Genomic DNA, 20,731 nt, shown 5'->3' on the forward strand with positions numbered 1-20,731 from the left:
TTCCATCCATTTAAATGAATGGATAGAAAATTAGACACTGCAGACGAGCGATTTTCCAACCAGTGCTCCCTCGAGTCCAGCTCCTCGCTAGCAGCGCCCGATGGGGGAAATCAGACCTAGTATCAGCATTCCTCAACAGTTTTTTTTATCTTTCTTTGTTTCAGCTTGCACCAAGAGCACAATCCTCCTCTTCCCCTCATCCCAGTCAGCCAAAACAATAAACAGCTAGGGAGAGAATGGTTATTTATTCTTTAGGATGTTGCCAAAGTCTGGGTATCCCACTAAACTGCCACTGATTGGACACAGACACATGCATCCTCTTCCCAACAATACAACCAGGAATCAAAATTTAAAACAGATGTATAAAAAATAGAAAGGGTTTTATTTTAAAATGACTTACCTTTGGATCTTGTGGCTCCTGACGGCAGGATGTTGGGGGAACTTGCTTAAGGACACAGAGAATGATCTTGCAGACCCATGGAGAGGCATTCTTTCTTTACTTAAAGGGACAGATCTCTTAGAGTGTTTAAGGACAAACCCTAACTGCAGGTATAAAAAACCCCTGCTAATTCTGGAAATCTGAAATATAAACATCAACCCCGATTTTAACTCAGGGCAGGAATCTGGCTTGGGTGGGGCAAGCGGCAAGCCCCCATGACCTTGCCAGCGTGAGGCCAGGGCGATTTTAACTTCCAGGCTTCATTTTAATATGATTGACAGGCTATCCACCCAATTGCGTTGAGAAATGGGCAGCCAGCCCATTTTCGTAGTGCAATTTTCGGCAGGCTTATTTAAAACGGAAATTTATCTCTTAAAGCGAGGTCGCGTTCTCTACTTTCGGATTTCATGGCAACACTGTGGACAGAATTCTATAGACATCAGCTGGACAGGATGCACAGCAGGGATCCTTCAAATGCAAAGGTTCGCATCTGAATCCATGAGGGCTCTTCATATGAACATCATGACCTTCATGAAGTCAAAGGGTTTTGCATTAAATTACTGATCATAAGATCATAAGAAATAGGAACATGAGTAGGCCATACAGTCCCTCGAGCCTGCTCCGCCATTCAATAAGATCATGGCTGATCTTCAACCTTAATTCCAATTTCCCGCCCGATCCCATATCACTTGATTCCCTTAGAGTCCAAAAATCCATCTATCTCAGCCTTGAATATACTCCACAAGCTTTCGGAGGCTTTCTCCTTCGTCAGGTGAACGGTGTGGAAATGAAATTTTCGAATCCTTCGCATTTGAAAATCACAGAACAATGCCTGGTGATTACTGCCCGTTGCCAAGGCAATCACAATGAGCAGACAGAAAGGTGTCACCTAAAAGGCCACCGAATATACAAACCCCCCCAAAAAAAAGAGAGAGAGAGAGAGAAGGAAGACAGTCAATGACCCGTTATATTAAAAACAGATAACATTTGTTCGCTGGTGGGGTTACGTGTAGTGTGATATGAACCCAACACCTCCACTACTCGCCTTTAAACAGCCACCCAATCTCAAACAAACCATCGTTCGCAGCAAATTACCCAGCTTTCAGGAGAACAGCATCCACAACACCACACAACCCTGCCACGGTAACCTCTGCAAGACATGCCAGATCATCGACACAGATACCACCATCACACGAGAGGACGCTACCCACCAGGTGCACGGTTCATACTCCTGTGACTCGGCCAACGTTGTCTACCTCATACGTTGCAGGAAAGGATGCCCCAGAGCATGGTACATTGGCGAGACCATGCAGATGCTGCGACAACGGATGAACGGACACCGCGCAACAATCGCCAAACAAGAGGGTTCTCTCCCTGTCGGGGAACACTTCAGCAGTCATGGACATTCAGCCACCGACCTTCGGGTAAGCATACTCCAAGGCGGCCTTCGAGACACACGACAACGCAAAATCGTCGAGCAGAAATTGATAGCCAAGTTCCGCACCCATGAGGACGTCCTCAACCGGGATCTTGGGTTCATGTCACACTACACGTAACCCCACCAGCGAACAAATGTTATCTGTTTTTAATATAACGGGTCATTGACTGACTTCCTTCTCTCTCTCTCTCTCTTTTTTTTTTGAGGGGTTTGTATATTCGGTGGCCTTTTAGGTGACACCTTTCTGTCTGCTCACTGTGATTGCCTTGGCAACGTGCAGTAATCACCAGGCATTGTTCTGTGATTTTCAAATGCGAAGGATTCGACAATTTCATTTCCACACCGTTCACCTGACGAAGGAGGAAGCCTCCAAAAGCTTGTGGAATTTAAAATAAATTTGTTGGACTATAACTTGGTGTTGTAAAATTGTTTACAATTGTCAACCCCAGTCCATCACCGGCATCTCCACATCTTGAATATACTCAACAACTCAGCATTCGGAGCCTTCTGGGGTAGAGAATTCCAAAGATTCACAACCCTCTGAATGAAGAAATTCTTCCTCATTTCAGTCTTAAATGGCGACCCCTTATCCTGAGACTTTGGGCTCAATTTTAGGAGGCAATTGCAGGTGCGTTGGGGGTGGGGGGGCTTTGAAAATCATTGAAATCCTGTTCGGGTTTGGAAGCCGGCTCCAACCCGCCGACTTCCGAGTTTCCCAAGGACCCACCTGTGTGTGCGCGGGTGACCCGAAAATGGAAGTCCCGCTGGCAATTAAAGCTGGCGGGATGACAGTTAAAGAGCCAAATGTACCTCATTGAGGTACTTAAGGTGCTTTACCTGTGACAGAGTAAGTGATGAGAAAGATTTTAAGTTACCTGGGCTGCTTGCCCACTGCTTCTGATTCACGCCTGGTGAAAACACAAGTGAAAACACAAAATGAACCTACCTTTGCACCCTGCTCCGATAGCCGATGTCTCCTTCTCTGATGTCCCACTCTTCACCTCCCCGATGTCCTCCTCTTCAACCCCCCAATGTCCTCACAATCTTCACCTCTTCCCCCCCAATCTTCCCCTCTCCCCCCTGATCTTCCCCCCTCTCCCCCAATTTTCCATTCTCCCCCCGGATTTTCCACTCCCCCCCACCCAGCCTTCCAGTCCAGCGCCGGATGACGTCTCGCTCTCTCTCTTTCTTGCACCCCCCCCTCGCATTATAGCTCCTGAAGGCAGCCAGCCTGTCAATCATTGCAACATCGACCCCTATGTCTCCTAGTTCTAGACTCTCCAGCCAGGGGAAACAACTTCTCAGCATCTACCCTGTCAAGCCCCCTCAGAATCTTATATGTTTCAATGAGATTACCTCTCATTCTTCTAAACTCCAGAGAATATAGGCCCATTTTACTCAATCTCTCATCATAGGGCAACCCTCTCATCCCAGGAATCAATCTAGTGAACCTTCGCTGCACCGCCTCTAAGGCAAGTATATCCTTCCTTAGATAAGGAGACCGAAACTGTGCCGAGTACTCTAGGTGTGGTCTCACCAAAGTCCTGTACAATTGTAGCAAGACTTCCTTACTCTTGTACTCCAACGCCCTTACAATAAAGGCCAACATTCCGTTTGCCTTCCTAATTGCTTGCTGTACCTGCACACTAAATTTCTGTGTTTCTTGTACAAGGACACCCAGATCTCTCTGAACACCAATACTTAATAGTTTTTCACCATTTAAAAAATGTTCTGTCTTTCTATTTTTGCAACCAAAGTGAATAACCTCACATTTCCCTACATTATACTCCATCTGCCACCTTCTTGCCCATTCACTTAACTTGTCTTTGCAGACTCTTTGTGTCCTCCTCACAGCTTACTTTCCCACCTTGCTTGGTATCGTCAGCATACATTACACTCAGTCCCTTCATCTAAGTCATTAATATGGATCGCAAATAGCTGAGGCCCAAGTACTGCAGCAGCCCACTAGTTACAGCTTGCCAAACTGAAAATGAACATTTTATCCCTACTCTCTGTTTTCTGTCTGTTAGCCAATCCTCCATCCATGCCAATATATTACCCCTAATCCCATGAGCCCTTATCTTGTGTAACAACCTTTTATGTGGCACCTTATCAAATGCCTTTTGGAAATCCTAATATTTTACGTCCATTGGTTCCCCTTTATCGACCCTGCTAGTTACATCCTCAAAGAACTCTAATAAATTTGTTAAACAAGCTTCTCTTTCATAAAACCATGTTGACTCTGCCTAATCGTATTATGATTTTCTAAGTGCCCTGTTACCACTTTCTTAATAATTTAGGTAGTAGCTGGCCGCAAAAATATCATTATCCACATTATCCACATGAATGGCTGTTATCCTGTAGAAATATAATCAACCTCCTGGTGACAGCTATGACACTATTACCAATCAGCAGTCCATGTTGGCTACATTTCTGGAAGGACAAGAAACACTGTAGCTGCATGGGGATATGGCTCTTAGGGGATGAGGCAAACCTCTGCATCCATGGCTACTGGTCCCATTGGGAAACCCTTGAACACCAGAGGAGGGCTTTGGCCTGGAAGCCTGAGCTTCTGTTTGGTTTGCCACATCTGCAAGAGAAGTGTGTCATGTAGCACATTGGAAAAGAAGGGCTGATTTTCTTGGCCCTAGCACCCAGGAGTACCTGTAGCGAAGGTTCAGTGAACCAGAAATATAGGCACAGACCCATAACTGCAGGTCTCTGCTCCAAAAGCACTTTCTATGAAGTTCCTGACCTGATCCCTGAAGGTCCCTGTAGCGTGGCACCTGAGGGAAGCTTTGACATGAAAACTTGGTACTCTGGTTGCAGGTCATGGGCAAGCTGCCTCCATAAAAAGAAAGCACTATGACTATTCCAGGAGCTGTTTAGGCCTCTGTAAGGCCTGAGTCATCAGAAATTGTGTAAGTTAGAGCAATTTTATAACTGAAGTAAGAGCCTTGCATTGTTGGGAATGGAAGCATTATAGTGATTGTTTATAGAAAGAAAGAAAGTTATGGCACAGAAGGAGGCCATTCGACCCATCATGTTTGTGCCGGCTGAAAAAGAGCTATCCAGCTTAATCCCCTTTCCAGCACTTGGTTCATAGCCCTGTACGTTACAGCACTTCTAGTGCACATCCAAGTACTTTTTAAATGAGTTGAGGGTTTCTGCCTCTATCACCCTTTCAGGCAGTGAGTTCCAGACCCCCACCACCCTCTGGGTGAAAAAATTTCTCCTCAGCTCCCCTCAAATCCTTCTACCAATTACTTTAAATCTATGCCCCCTGGTCACTGACCCTTCTGCTAAGGGAAATAGGTCCTCCCTATCCACTCTATCTAGTCCAGTCATAATTTTATATACCTCAATTAAATCTCCCCTCAGCCTCCTTTGTTCCAAAGAAAACAACCCCGGCCTAACCAATCTATTCTCATAGCTAAAATTCTCCAGCCCTGGCAACATCCTCGTAAATCTCCTCCGTACCCTCTCTAGTGCGATCACATCTTTCCTGTAATGTGGTGACCAGAACTATACGCAGTACTCAAACTGTGGCCTAACTAGTGTTTTATACAGTTCTAGCATAACCTCCCTGCTCTCATATTCTATGCCTTGGCTAACAAAGGAAAGTATCCCGTATGCCTTCTTAATCACCTTATCTACCTCTCCTGCTACCTTCAGGGATCGGTGAACATGCACTCCAAGGTCCCACCTCTCAGTATCCTGTGGTTATTTATTGTGTATTCCCTTGCCTTGCTTGACCTCCCCAAATGCATTATCTCACACTTCTCTGGATTGAATTCCATTTGACACTTTTCTGCCCACCTGACCAGTCCATTGATATCTTCCTGCAGTCTACAGCTTTCCTCCTCACTATCAACCGTTTGTCCTGCTAGTGTTGGCTGTGCGGAGGATACCAGCACAAGCTGTAGGATGAAGATGTCCATTGGAATCCTTCTTTACACTTGCTATCTGGAGGCAGAGGAGGAGGATGAGCAAGAAGCTATTATGGATGCCAGGGCTGTGAGACAACATCAGAGGAGGAGGGCATTGACTCGGAGATAGTCAGCTGAGTGAGTTTACAGATCCAGATGGGTATTCACTGTACTATCCGTGCTAGTTGAAAGCATGACGACATTCAATTTCTCTGTCACTGGAGGGTTTCGAGGGCCACCGCTGGCACTGCATGCATCAGCCAGTTGGCAGTGCATAGGTGTATCCACCAGGTCGCTGACGCTGTGTTTGCATCCATTGTATTCCCCATGGATGCCAAAGAGCAGCAAGCATATGCTCCTGTTTTCTATTGTCTTGCTGGTTTGCTCAGGATGCAGGAAGTGATTGACGGGGCTCACGGGGGCATGCGAGCTCCACCAGAGGAATGCCCTTACATGAATTGTAAAGGTATTACTCAATTGATATGATAATGTGCGATGACTGACACAAGATAATACAGGTCAATGCCAGGTTCACGCAGCTCACACAATTCCTTCTTCTTATGCCGATCCAGCATTTCTCTCTTGCTTGAGGAAGGCCAAGGATCCGGGGGCTGGCTGATGGGGACCTTGGCTACCCAATGTTCCCATGGCTAATTACACCCCTTGGCGTCACCATCTAATGAAGCAATGCAGACATATAATGATGTTTATGCTTCCACCAGAATCACCATAGAGGACACAATAGGCATTATAAAGCTGAGGTTCCACTGCCAGGACTATTCGGGGGAGTCCTCCAGTACAATTTAGTAATGGTCTCCAGGATCTTACTGGCTTTCTGTGTACTTTACGACCTGGCTAACGGCTAGGGAGCATCCACCTAAAGGAGCAAGAAATGGATTGGACAAAGAAGCAGCAGAATAACTCACTAGATGAGAAAGATAAGGAGCCAGAAAGAGCAGATGGCAGCGAAGTCCCTACTGGGAAAAGCATCTGGCAGAACCCTATAATGGAAACATTCTCCTGACCATTTTAGGCATTCTAACCCTGACATTCCATCCCGCCTTTTTGACCTTCTTCAATAAAATCATCCACGAGAAGCCAATCCATAATTTGTCTACAGCTGCTGTCACCACCATCACACTATACAGAAACCTGCAGAGTGATCTCAATTCTTCCTGATCAGCAGGAATAGAGCAGGTGAGCAGTTAAAATGGAGCCGTCCCATTTCCCACTCTGTTCCCTCTGATCTGTGATTTTAACATCGCTTGTTTTGACGACGGCGATGTAGGATTTAAAGCCCCTACTTTCAGGATTATAATTTAATCCAATCCAAGGACTGGTTCGTGACAACAACAAGACCACCACGGTACTGGTATTATGGTTAAAGGCAAAACTGATTTATTAAGCACATCACAATTAGTACAAAGAAAGTGATACTTAACAAAGAGAAATAGTCACAGTCTGTTCCTTGAAACCTTGGAAGTATCCTTCCAAGTGACTGCGGCGTGGTCTCTCGCTCTCTGGCTGTGTTCTGTTGACTGAAGAGTTCTCTTCTTCCTTGCCAGAATCTTGCGTGCCTTCCTCAGCTTTTGAGGTCTCTTCTTATACTCTTTAGAAGTTACATTCCAAGCCACTCCTGGTACCATCTGTGCCTTGTTGTTACAGATTTAACGGTACCTTATCTTAGAGTTACATTGCCAGCCTTCACAGGACATCGTTTGTATAAACAAACTTCTATTCACTAGCTTGCGGGGGCTCGAGATAGAGAGGCCTGAGCCTGGGTGACTCCCTGATATTACCTTCCTGCTGGCCAGTCTCTTTTTCCTCATGGTATTTCCGAACGTGTTTTCCATGGCACACGTCATATGTCCAGTAAGATTCAATCCTGTAAAAGCAACTGGTTTGTTTAAATAGTGGTTCCACTAGCTCACCAGGCCATCGGCCTTTGTAATCATGTTCTTCATCCTGGTCTCCGTTTCAGATGATGGCAACATACATTTGTATCTTTTATGTCCACTGTAGCCATTCTTAGGCTTTCAGATTATCTTATCAAAAAGATCAGGGTGTCTGGAGTTCTTTGCTTATCTCCCCCTGCATGGTCCCAATGTCAGGATAGTGGCCAGGCTATCAAATGCAGCTTTCTCATTGTTCATTATAGGCAAGGACACAAATATCTCCAAGAGAAAGCTGTGAATTTACTATTCTCAACTACACAAACTGACTTTCACTAGATTGTATACTTATACCAGATTGATATTTTTTGGTAAATCATGCCCAGGTCAATGACTTTAGAGAGATTCCCATTTGGTGGTGTAATTTCTCTGTTTCTTTACTTTAATTCTCAATCAATTCCTCTCATCCAATTTTACACATCCCATTATATTACCAATCATGAGCCCTGGAGGAACTTTACTGTCCAATACAATATTTACAGTCAGGTCCAATATCCCAACACATTTTATTTTTTTATTTTACTTAAATTCTTCTTGAACCACTTTTCATTTTCCAAAATATTCCATTACATTGTGCCTGAGTCCCTTCCATCATTTCACAATTATCCCAATTCGAGAGCAGTATTGTTGGGCTGATAGGACTTGTCAATGTACAATTTTATTCCCTCCCCAAAAGAATTCTTCCTTGATGCTCAGCATTGGACAGGAACCATTTAGACTGGACTTCTTTCATTTTAAAATAATTTGATTATCCCCTTAAATTACAGGTAAATTTTCCCTTCTCGAGTGCTTGTACAGCAACTCATTAAAATTTTTCTTATCAATTCCAATTTCAGAAACAAATTATGTCCAGGCTTTGTGGTTTTATAGTAGAGACAGAAGTGCTTGTAATTACTTTTGAATGAGTTCTCTTCTTCCTTGCCAGAATCTTGTGCGCCTTCCTCAGCTTTTGAGGTCTCTTCGTATACGCTTTAGAAGTTACATTCCAAGTCGCTCCTGGTACCATCTGTGCCTTGTTGTTACAGACTTAACGGTACCTTATCTTAGAGTTACATTGCCAGCCTTCACAGGACACCGTTTGTATAAACAAACTTCTATTCACTAGCTTGCGGGGGCTCGAGATAGAGAGGCCTGAGCCTGGGTGACTCCTTGATCATTACAGCCCATTCTCCCTCAAGCCTGTGATTTTTCCCAAGATCTGTTAATTGTCACTTCAACGCTATCAGCATTCTGTTAGTTTTAATTGCAAACTTGACTATAATAACCATCATGCAGCCTTCTCGGCCCACCAGCCCTTTCTTATTGAATACATGTTACATGGTTCATACTATATTAATACACAGTATAGTTTACATTTACAGATACATAGATTCATAGTACATTTCATTCTACTTCTACTATTGATTATAATTATAGTAGAGACAGAAGTGCTTGTAATTACTTTTGAATGAGTTCTCTTCTTCCTTGCCAGAATCTTGTGCGCCTTCCTCAGCTTTTGAGGTCTCTTCGTATACCCTTTAGAAGTTATATCTGTTATTGGGTTAATTCTTACAATTGCGAGGCTCTCATCGGACTCCGGCAGGCAGTGAGCTACCGAGCTCACCCAAAGAACATGAAATTTGGCATGAGACCTGCCATTTTTCTTCACTGTGAAAGGTGGCACCCTGAAAACCTGCGCCTCTGTATTGATGACCTGTACTGGACATGTCACAAAATTGGGACTAGGACGGGTGCTATATAGAGAGTTTGTTATATTAAGGGTTTGTGTTATGTAGAACTGGATGTATTATATAGAAGTATATATTACATTGATAGGTCTTATTAGAAGGATTGTGTTATATATTGGACATGTTACACAGATTGCATGTTACTTAGAATGATGGGGTATATAGAAGAGTGTGATATATAGGGTATGAGGGGCTTGTTATATGGAAAGGATTGTTATATATGGGGTGCTTTATACAGGTTGAGTTATATAAACTTATTGCTTATGGAGGGTGTGTTATATGGAGATGTGTGTTATATAGAGGTGTTTCATGCAGAGGGATGGTTATCCAGAGAGTGTATTATAGATGTTGTATCATAAAGAGGTTGTGTTATATAGAGATGTGTGCGATATAAAAGGTGTGTTATATTCAATAATATTTTATATAGTGGTGTGCTATATAGAGATTGTTTACATAAAAATGTATTGTATTCAGGGACACAGTATATAAAGGCTATGATATATAAAGAGGTGTTATTTACAGTAGTGTGCTATGTAAAGGATGTGTTGTAGAAGGATGTTGTTACATACATAGAATGTTATACATAATGATTTGTTATGTAGAGAGTATGTTTCATAGAGGAGTGTATGATAAAAAGGGTGTATTACGTAAGGGAATTTGCTAAATAAAGGTTGGATTGTATGAAATGTGTTATATACAGAGTATGTTGTACAGAGGATTTTGTAAAAATGTAGAGGGTGTGTTATATAACAAACTGTGTTACATACAGAGTGAGTTATATAAAGGGCATATTATATAGAGCAGTGTGTTATATAGAAGGGTGTGTTAAATAGAATGATGCATTATATAAAGAATGTATTATGTTGTATACAGCTTATGTTATACAGAGGGGCAAGTTATATAGAGGAATGTACAATATAAAGGGTGTATTGTTATATACAGAGCATGTTATACATAGGAGTTTGCTAAACATATAGATGTGTTTATTTGGAAGGTATGTTATATAAAGAGATGTATTATATAGCAGATGTTTTTCATATATAAAGGATGGCTTTACAAACAAGACATGTTATATAAAGAGATGTATAATATATATCGGGATGTATATAGATAGAATTTTCTGCAGTTCCTCTGTTCAACAGGGAGATGTCAGTCATGCACAGAGTAGCACGCGGTATGAGGACTGGCAGATGCCTACAGCAAAGCATTCCTGACCTGTTGTCTTCCATTAAGCTAATGCCGTTTCCAAATTAAATGAAGAGCATGACAGAAGTGATGGAAATTGGTGTAATTAAATGTCATTACTACTAATTACAGCTTAACTCACTGGAACAAGACATTCCGTTTCATTAGGGGAATGATCCTGTTTTTTTGAAGATTGAGTTGTTAATAACTTGCTGTACAATCCTTTTATAAGACACTGTAACTGGGAAATAGAAAATTCTTAACTCTCTCACTACCTGCAACCAGCTCTTAGAATAGTTTTCCCTTACTCTTCTTTTTGAAATTTGTGTTCAAGGTAAGGAACATAAAGTTCTCTCAAGTCAGATACAGTATGGGTTAAATGCAGAGAAAAGCTCTCATCACTGCCTCATCAAGTACTCCCAGGTCAGGGACACTACAAGTGACATGCAAAGTAATGCTCCCTCCTTACTGTGCCACCAAATGCCTGTAGGTAGGTACAGCATAGGTTAGATACAGAGGAAATCTCTGTTTATACTGCCAATCAACCTCTCCCAGGTCAATTCTACATGAGTTAGATACAAAATAAAGCTCCTATACTACCTGGCAAATGTTCCCAGGTAAGACACACATTTTAACTTCTTGAAAGCTGTATAGCCCAAGGGTAATTCTAAAATAAACACATTGGAAAGGTTTGAACAAAATATTAGCAACAGAAAGGAAGAGAAATACCATGAACTGCCAGAATAGTTCTTACATGCTCAAATTCTGATCTTGAGATGGGAGACTGCAATTTCATGAGTCTCCTAACAGATATGGGGCTATTGGTAATCCAGTTTAAAGGGATTGTTCACATACATGCAACACCAGGGATAGTTTAAACTAAAAAATGAAACCTTGTTAAGATTTCAAATTCTTAAAATGAGGCCCCATGTTCATACACTGGAAATGTGCTGCCTGTTTTTCTGACCAGATGATAAATCCAATAACATTTACTAAAGAACCATTTCACTTAAGCTTGGAAGTCCTCTTAATGCAAACATTGCTGTATCATGTTCCCAATGAACTGTGGCACCAAACCCAAATGATATCCTGATCCTGCACTACATCTCACCCACCATGCATGCACCTCCATTCATCTGCTGCAGAAATGTGGTCAGGAATAAATAAACTCAAAATGAAGCCAAAATCCAAAAGTAAACATTTGAGAACATAAGAAATAGGAGCAGGCGTAGACCATACGGTCCCTCGAGTCTGCTCTGCCATTCAATAAGATCATTTTCCTGCCCTATCCCCATATCCCTTGATTCCCTTAGTGTCCAAAAATCTATCGATCTCAGTCTTGAATATACTCAATGATTGAGCATCCACAGCCCTCACAGAATTCCAAAGATTCACAATCCCCTGGGTGAAGAAATTTTTCCTCAACTTGGTCCTAAATGGCCGACCCTTTATCTTGAAATTATTAATGGAAATGAGTCGGTTGCAGTGTCATGGTGTCTTACACTGGTGTTTCCCCTTTGTGACTGTGATACCTATTTCCAAAGCATTTTAGGAAATTTCTTACATCGCATTAAAATGCTATATAAATGCAAGTTATTATTGAGCCTATATCCTATAACTTATTCCAGTGCTCCTTCCAGGTACACTTGTGAGAGAAGGAAGTGAAATGGCTGCCCTATTAATGTTCTGAGGGATTCCTGGGATAGTGGTGGCTCTGTACCTCCTCATACAAGGTCACAAAATGGTCCTGCAACTGTCGGTTCCATATGTACTACAATGTTGGTTGCCTAGGTTCCTGGTTTTTGCATGGGTCATTTGAATAGTGTGACTAGATAGCATGGATGGAGAGTTGCCTGACACACAGGGTCCCTCATTACGGCTACTCCTGCTGCTGGCTACTCCATCAACATGTCCTGCTACCTGCATGCGAGCAGACCAGCACTTCATTGCACCCCCACATCAAGGTATTGTCCAGACAGCGGTTCAAGAAGGCGGCTCACCACCACCTTCTCAAGGGCAATTAGGGATGGACAATAAATGCTGGCCTTGCCAGTGACACCCACATCCCAAGAATGAATTTAAAAAAAGACAATTCCCCAGCATGGTGTGTGCAGTCAATGTTGACTCAAGAGGGGGAATTTTAACCCCCCCACATGATGGGCGGGAGAGGGTCGGGGTTTGGGGGGGGGGTGATTAAATCGGTAAAAATGTGACACCTGACCCCAACCCGCTGCGAACATGTCTACTTCCGGTTTAAGCGCGGCAGGTTCTGGGGTGTCCAAGTAACCCGTACTGGAGAGGCGGGACCATAATTATAATATTTAAATAAGGCTCTGTTCCTCAGATTTTGGGAACGATTTGCAGGCCGAGTTTTCCGGGGCTCAGGAAACCCAGAAGCTGGAGGGAGGCGGAAGCTGCCAGATCGAACAGGTAAGTGCTTTTCCAGCACTGCTTGTGGGCCAGGAGGTGCAGGAGTGCTTCCACCCGGCCCCCCCAAGCAAATCTTCTGCTGCAATCCGCCTCCCACCACATGATTTTCAGACCCCCCCGCGATCGCACCCTCCCCATGATCTGGCTCCCTCCCCCCAATCGGCCGACCCCCTATGATCTCCCCCTCCTTCTCTCCCTCCTTTATCATGCTCTGATCTTCTCCAAATTGCCAGGGACCATCCCCAGCGCGGTCCTTGACTGCTGCCTTTTACCACTGGCTTTCCCATCCGACGGCTGGCCAGCCTCTCAATTTGGCTGCTTGCCGAGTGAGAATTGTAGTAAAAAAGTGCTAATAAGGTCCTGCCGTTAAATTTGGCAGGATCTCCCCTTTCCTGGTATTTCCAGGTTTCCTGGCCGCAAGCACATGCACCTCCGTTCCTTGCTTGCCTCCCCGTAAGTATCGGGGCCAAGAAGACTCTATTGCGTCAATTATGACATTCCTGAAAGATTCTACAGCTGTGTTTAGGACCTCTGTTATGGGGGATTCCACTGCAAATGCCCCTGGAATTCACACGAACCCCAGGGTGGAGTGCAGTTCTGTGAAACAGCTAACCACTGTTCAGATTAGGGTAGTGGAGTCCTCCATACTATGGGAACATCTTGCAGAGTGTTTCATACGCTCTCAAACTGAATGAATTGCCAGTGTTCAGAAGCAGCATTCTTTTGCAGATCTGAATGGCATCAATTCTGGAATTTGGCATCTGAGGGTGGCCTGGAGCTGGCCCTCTGGCTAACTCCTTCCTGTTCCTCTGTTGCCTTCACTTGCGGTTCCTCACTCCTGTTTTGTATTTCACCTGGTGCTCCCGGGTCTAACTCTAACCCTAACTCTAAATCTGTCTTCTCCAGATATTCCTGAGCTGATGCTTTTTGCAGGTGGAATGGGTGATGCCTTGTGTTGTGAGGTGGATGTCCCCCACAGGCTCAGGCTCTATGAGCTACTGCGCTTTAACTGTACCTGTGGAAACACAATGGGAAGAAGAATTTATTGGAATCTGCAACACACTTGTTGTAACACACTTCACTAGCCATCATATGTCATGCTTTGATGTTGTGATGCCTGGTATGTTTTCTCTTGACAGAATGCCTGACTGGGTAACAAATTCATTGAGGGATCAAAAGCAGCAGTAATGGATACTGGCCTGGAGTTGGCTACCTTCATGCTCCTTTCCAATGGCTTTATGCAGTGGTGGCCCCACTATCGCCATTGTTAATTCATTCAGGCAGGTTTGTGGCTTGAGGTTGCAACAGCTGCTGCCAGTTACCAGCCTCTGCTTACAGTCATGGTCTACTTTTTCCTGCAATTATAAAGAGATTGGTGAAGAGTTGTTTCCTGAGCCTTGCCATTACTATGTGCCTCCCAAAACAAGAGTGCAAGAATATGCAGCATGCAAGAAGGTGGTGGTGGAGGCTGTCATGGCCCTACACACCATCAGCGAGAGTTTTCCTGGGACTATGAAAGGAGTGTCATACATAAATATGGGTTTTTTTGTGATAGTGTTAGGTAGGCTAAAAGATCCCTAATAAAGAGCAAGTGTCCCATGTGTGTATGTAGCTGGTTGTGATGAAAGTATTTGTTGCTGCCATGTCATACCAGACACTGGAAAGAGATAACATTAGCAGACAGATTTCTTCAAGGTGTTAAACGTTTTGTGGTGTGGTACTATGGCCTGACCATAGACAATATATTGACTTACTTCGCGACCACTTCCCACCACAGCCTGGTTGACTGCCTTTTGAGGAGCGTATCTTTCCAACCCAAAGGTCACAACCCTCCATTGTTTAATCTCCCTGAGTATTACCTCCAGGATTCTGTCAGAAAAAGGAACAGACCTTTCTGCTCCCTGTGGTCTTGCAGACTCTTCCAAAATCTTCAGAAATGCAGCAAAAAACAATGGTAAAACAGCACACATTTGTAGCACAGGAAGAGCAGGTGCCCTGTTAAGGGGTAGCAGCTGCTGTTTTAGGCACGTAAATGGGGTTTTCTGCCGTACGTCTGACAAAGTTACAGTGGCAGAAAGTCCAAGGAAATTCAGGGCCACGATAGGCCGAATGGTTTCTTTCTGAGCTGTAAACTTCTATGCTTCTTTGATTATAACTATTTCAGCAAGAGGGGAGTGTAAAATTAGAGATTTGAGAATTAAAGAAGTGGTTCCAATTATTAGCTCATTACAAACTCATTCCAGGCAAAACAACATTTAAAGGGACAAGTGTAGTTTTCATTCAAAATCATTTGACATACTTATTGTTGATGGACTGACAGATTCTCAGCACAATGATACAGTTTGTATCACAGATATGGCAAAAGCTGAAGAAACTTGTCAGTTGAATTAATACTGTTTCTCAACTTTTGTCCCACCCTGACAATGAAGACAATGCTCCTTTAAAAGCATAACAAGTTGGTAACAGCTTGGGTGATCTGAATGCTTTGAATGTCAGAGTATGATAAAAGATAAATAATTTGATCACATAACATAGTAATAGTTTTATAATAAATTATTAAATCTATACGTCTAACTTAAAGTCCAAATCAATGAAATTTATGAAATTAAGACTGATTTTTTTTTATGTGTAAGGGTCAAAGCTGAGGGTTGTGTGAGGTGAGGATAGTAATATGAAAGCTGAATTGAGGGAGTGTTCATATTTCAGGCTTTCAAACACGACCTCGGCCTGGCTGTCAGCCCTGCTTGTTTGTACAAATGTTCCACACTTCAAACGTTCTTCCGGAACAGGCTGCCTGGTGAAATTAACAGGTCACCCATCATTAACTGCCAAAACAGACCTGTCCCCTAGCGTAACCTGCAGGCCAGGCCGGCCACTCAGCTACACAAGGGCATTGCTGTGGAGAAGGTATGCGAGGGTTTCCTGAACACCCCCTCCTTTCACCACCAGCCCCATCCTGCTGAATACAAGGGGCTGATAATTGAGTGCAATGAATTCACAAAATTCCACCAAACTTTCATGACCAATAATTGATTATTGATGTTTTGTGACCTTTCACTCTGTTATGGATACCCTCAAGCAACAATCCTTCAGTGTAGAACTCTGTATTTAAACTGTTTCAGCAGTTGTATTTTATACATTCATTGTTTTTGTTTAATAAACTTCAATTACAATAAAAGATTCTCTGGCATAGACTCCCCACCTTCAGGGCTGTTTTTGAGTTGTCAGCTGCTTGTAGGGGTCCTATGGGAATTGAGCTTGAGGTAGTCACAAACCAGTTCATAGTGGGAAAGAGTCCAAACACAAAATGTGCAAACAGCTCAATTAAAGCAAGGGTTAGATGCAGAGTAAAGTTCCCTTTACACTGTTCCATCAAGCAATTCCAAGTCAGGTACAGCACAGGTTGTTTGCCAAATAATCCCCCTCTGTTCTGATAATGTGCCTTAATTCCAAGAAGAGCACCCATTATAGCAGCAGTTCGAGCTTTGTACTTCTCACTCTAGCCATCCTGTGGCCTGCCTGAGTGAGATTACAAATTACAAGATGATAAGATAGATACAGGTAAGGGAATTAGCTCATCCATCCAGAATAAACATTAACATCCTCTCATCATGTCATGTAACTCTCTTTTGAATGAATCTAATGCTTTCACCTCCATTACACTGCACAGAAGACCATTTCAAGTCTTGATCGTTCTTTGCATGAAGCTTTTCTTGACATCTGTCCTAAGTTGTCTATTCCCCAGAATTAGCCAATACCCTTTATTCTACTATCTTGGTTTACCTGAAGTAGTGCTGCAGATTAACTTTATCTGTACCACGTAATATCTTGCATACTTCTATGTGTCCTCCTAGCCACCTCTTTTCAGGGCTAAAGCGCCCCAATTTCTTGCCAGGGATCAGCCTCGTGGCTCTTCTCTGCACCACCACCATAGCTTGAATGTTTCCCTTATCTCTTGGTGACCAAAGCTGAACAAGATATTCAATGTGCACTCTGACAAGGGCAATATACAGTTTAAGCATGTTGTCTTCCAACTTAGCGCTTTGCTTATCAGAGCAATTTGATATATTAATTGCCAAATTTATTTTGACACACAGATTCCTATCTGCTTCACCTTTAGCTATTTCTGTGCCATCCACAGTATACCTGTGCATCACTTGTTCCTGCCAATGTGTAGGACCTTACATTTGATGAAGTATTGGAGAGGGTTGATGAGGGTAGTGCGGTTGATGTTGTGTAAATGGACTTTTAAAAAGTATTTGATAAAGTACCACATAATAAGCAAAATTAAAGTCCAGGGGATTAAAGGGACAGTGGCAGCATGGATATAAAATTGGCTAAGGGACAGACAACAGAGAGTAGTGATGAATGGTTGTTTTTCAGACTGGAGGGAAGTATACAGTGGTATCCCCCAGGACTCAGTATTAGGACCACTGCTCTTTTTGATATATATTAATGACTTGGACCTGGGTATAGAGGGTATAATTTCAAAGTTTGCAGATGACATGAAACTCGGAAATGTAGTAAACAATGTGGAGGATAGTAACAGACTTCAGGAGGATATAGACAGACTCGTGAAATGGACAGACACATGGCAGATGAAATTTAACACAGAGAAGTGTGAAGTGATACATTTTGGTAAGAAGAATGAGGAAGCAATATAAACTAAATGGCACCATTTTAAAGGGAGTGCAGGAACAGAGAGACCTGGAGGTGTATGTACACAAACCTTTGTAGGTAGCAGGACAAGTTGGGAATGCTGTTAAAAGAGCATATGGGATCCTGGGCTTTATTAATAGAGACATAGAATACAAAAGCAAGGAAGTTATGATAAACCTTTATAAAACACTGGTTAGGCTTCAGCTGGAGTACTGTGTTCAATTCTGGGCACCACACTTTAGGAAAGATGTCAAAGCCTTAGAGAGAGTGCAGAAGAAATTTACTAGAATGGTATCAGGGATGAGGGACTTCAGTTATGTGGAGAGACTGGAGAAGCTTGGGTTGTTCTCCTTAGAGCAGAGGAGGTCAAGAGGAGATTTGATAGAAGCGTTCAAAATCATGAACCCTGTTTTGATAGAGTAAATAAGGTGAAAATGCTTCCAGTGGCAGAGGATGTGGTAATCAAAGGACACAGATTTAAGGTGATCGGGAAAAGAGCCAGAGGTGATATGAGGAAACATTTTTTTATGCAGCGATTTGTAATGATCTAGAATGCACTGCCTGAAAGGGTGGTGGAAGCAGTTTCAATAGTAACTTTCCAAAGGGAATTGGATAAATACTTGAAGGGAAGAAAGTTACAGGGCTATGGGGAAAGAAGCAGGAGAATGGATAATAATTGGATAGCTCTTTCAAAGAGCAGGCACGATGGGCCAAATGGCTTCCTCCTTTGCTGTACCTCCCTTAATACTATGATACTATTTATCAGTATTAAATATAATTTACGATAGATTTGACAAATTGCGTTTTTTATCTAATTCATTTTGTACGTCCTTGGCTGCTTCATCCGGCTCGACAATCGCATAGTTTAGGATCATCTTCAATTTGACGTGCTTTAGGTTTCTATGTCTAAGTCATTAATGTAGATTAGGAAGATTGTCGACTTAAAGTGAGCTTTATGCTATGGATCCATGCCCACTAGGAATTGGGTTGAGTTTGCTGAAAATCATTTCATGTAGGACCGTTTCAGCCAGCAGAGGAGACTTTCATTCTGTCCTAGATTTAAACCAAGACCCAGAGATGAAAGGCCAGCCCCAATTCCTGCACCCAGTGCAGGGTTTGAATGATGATGGATCCATACCATAACCATAGAACCATAGAAAAGATACAGCACAGAAGGGGGCCATTCGGCCCATCATGTCCACACCAGCTCGGAGAACAACCAGGTGCCCATTCTAATCCCACCTTCCAGCACCCGGTCCGTAGCCCTGCAGCTTACAGCACTTTAGGTGCAGGTCCAGGTACTTTTTAAAAGAGTTGAGGGTCCCTACCTCTACCACCAATTCAGGCATCAAATTCCATACACCCACCACCCTCTGGGTAAAAAAGTTTTCCTTCATGTCCCCTCTAATCCTTCCGCCAATCAGCTTAAATCTATGTCCTCTAGTTCTTGAACTCTCTGCTAGGGGAAGCAGTTACTTCCTGTCCATTCTATCTGGGCCTCTCATAATTTTGTACACCTCAATCAAATCACCCCTCAGCCTGCTCTGCTCCAAGGAAAACAACACCAGCCTATCCAATCACTCCTCGTAGCTGCAATTTTCAAGCCCTGGCAACATTCTTGTAAATCTTCTCTGCACTCTCTCCAGGGCAATTATGTCCTTCCTGTAATGTGGTGACCACAACTGCGCACAATACTCCAGCTGTGGCCTTACCAGCATTTTATATTGTTCCATCATTACATCCCTGCTTTTGTATTCTATACCTCGGCTAATAACGGAGAGCATTCCGTATGCTTTCTTCACAATCTTATCTACCTGTACTGCCACCTCCAGGGACCTGTGCACATACACTCCAAGGCCTCTCACTTCCTTTACCCCTCTCAATATATTCCCGTTTACTGCGTATTCCCTTTTACTGTTTGCCCTCCCTAAGTCTGATTAAACCATGCCTTTCCAAGTGACAGTTTGTCCTATCTCTCAGTATTGATTCTAATAGTTTGCCCACCACCGAGGTAAGACTGATCGGCCTACAATTGCTTGGCCTTTAAACAATGGATATGAGATGACATGAAATGACATACACACCATATGAGTGTGTGTGTGCAATTATGTCTGTGAGTATTGCCCCAATTTTAACTACGGGCCACGTTTGGGGGAGTGAGCAGTAGTGTGAGTGAGAAACTCACCCGCTGCTCCAGAAACGAGGCCCGGGGTATTTTAACTCCTGGCCCTCATTTAAATCCGGCTGGCTGACTTCAGACCCATTCCAAGTGGGTTGTCAGTGGGCAGTGGTGGAAAATTGTGCAGCCTGTAGGCCGCCTGCCGACAGCAGGTTCGAGATCAGGGCAGGGGAAGCCTGAGCTTTCTTTATTTTCACAAGAAAAGTAAAAATAAAATTTAAAAACTTACCCTTTTGGGCCTCTGAGTAAAAATGGCAGTTGGGTTACGATGATAGCATCAGAACCCACCATGCATTTGTAAAAAGGGACCCCATTGGCTTTGGGCGGGTGTCTTAGCCGCCTGCTCAGTTGAGCAGGTTAAAATCATAGCAGATCAGCTGCTGATGGTCCAGGACGGGTAAGTGACCTGGGCAATTTTAACTGCCCACCTGCCCGATTTCCACCAGGCAGGTACGGTTAAAATCATGCCCCTATGCGTCTGTGAACGTCTGAGTATATCTATAAACGTGTCTGTGGGCATGTGGGTATTTATACGTGTGTATGTATGTGCGATGTGTGTGAGTTTGTGTGTGTGTGTGTGTGTGTGCATGTGTGAAAGTGCTTTGCCTTTTCTCCCCCACATTTCTGAGACACAACAGTGACCTACCCCTGGCCTTCACCAGTTGCGGCTCTAAACTGTCAGCTAGGAGCTACACAATGGCTGCTCACACTCTCCAATTTCCCTTCCCTTTCTATGGGAAACCATTTTGTTTCTATTCAGCACCTTCCATCATCAGCAATCGTGAGATCTAGA

This window comes from Heptranchias perlo, chromosome 15 (assembly GCF_035084215.1).
Source record: "Heptranchias perlo isolate sHepPer1 chromosome 15, sHepPer1.hap1, whole genome shotgun sequence".
In the NCBI taxonomy this organism is placed as follows: Eukaryota; Metazoa; Chordata; class Chondrichthyes; order Hexanchiformes; family Hexanchidae; genus Heptranchias; species Heptranchias perlo.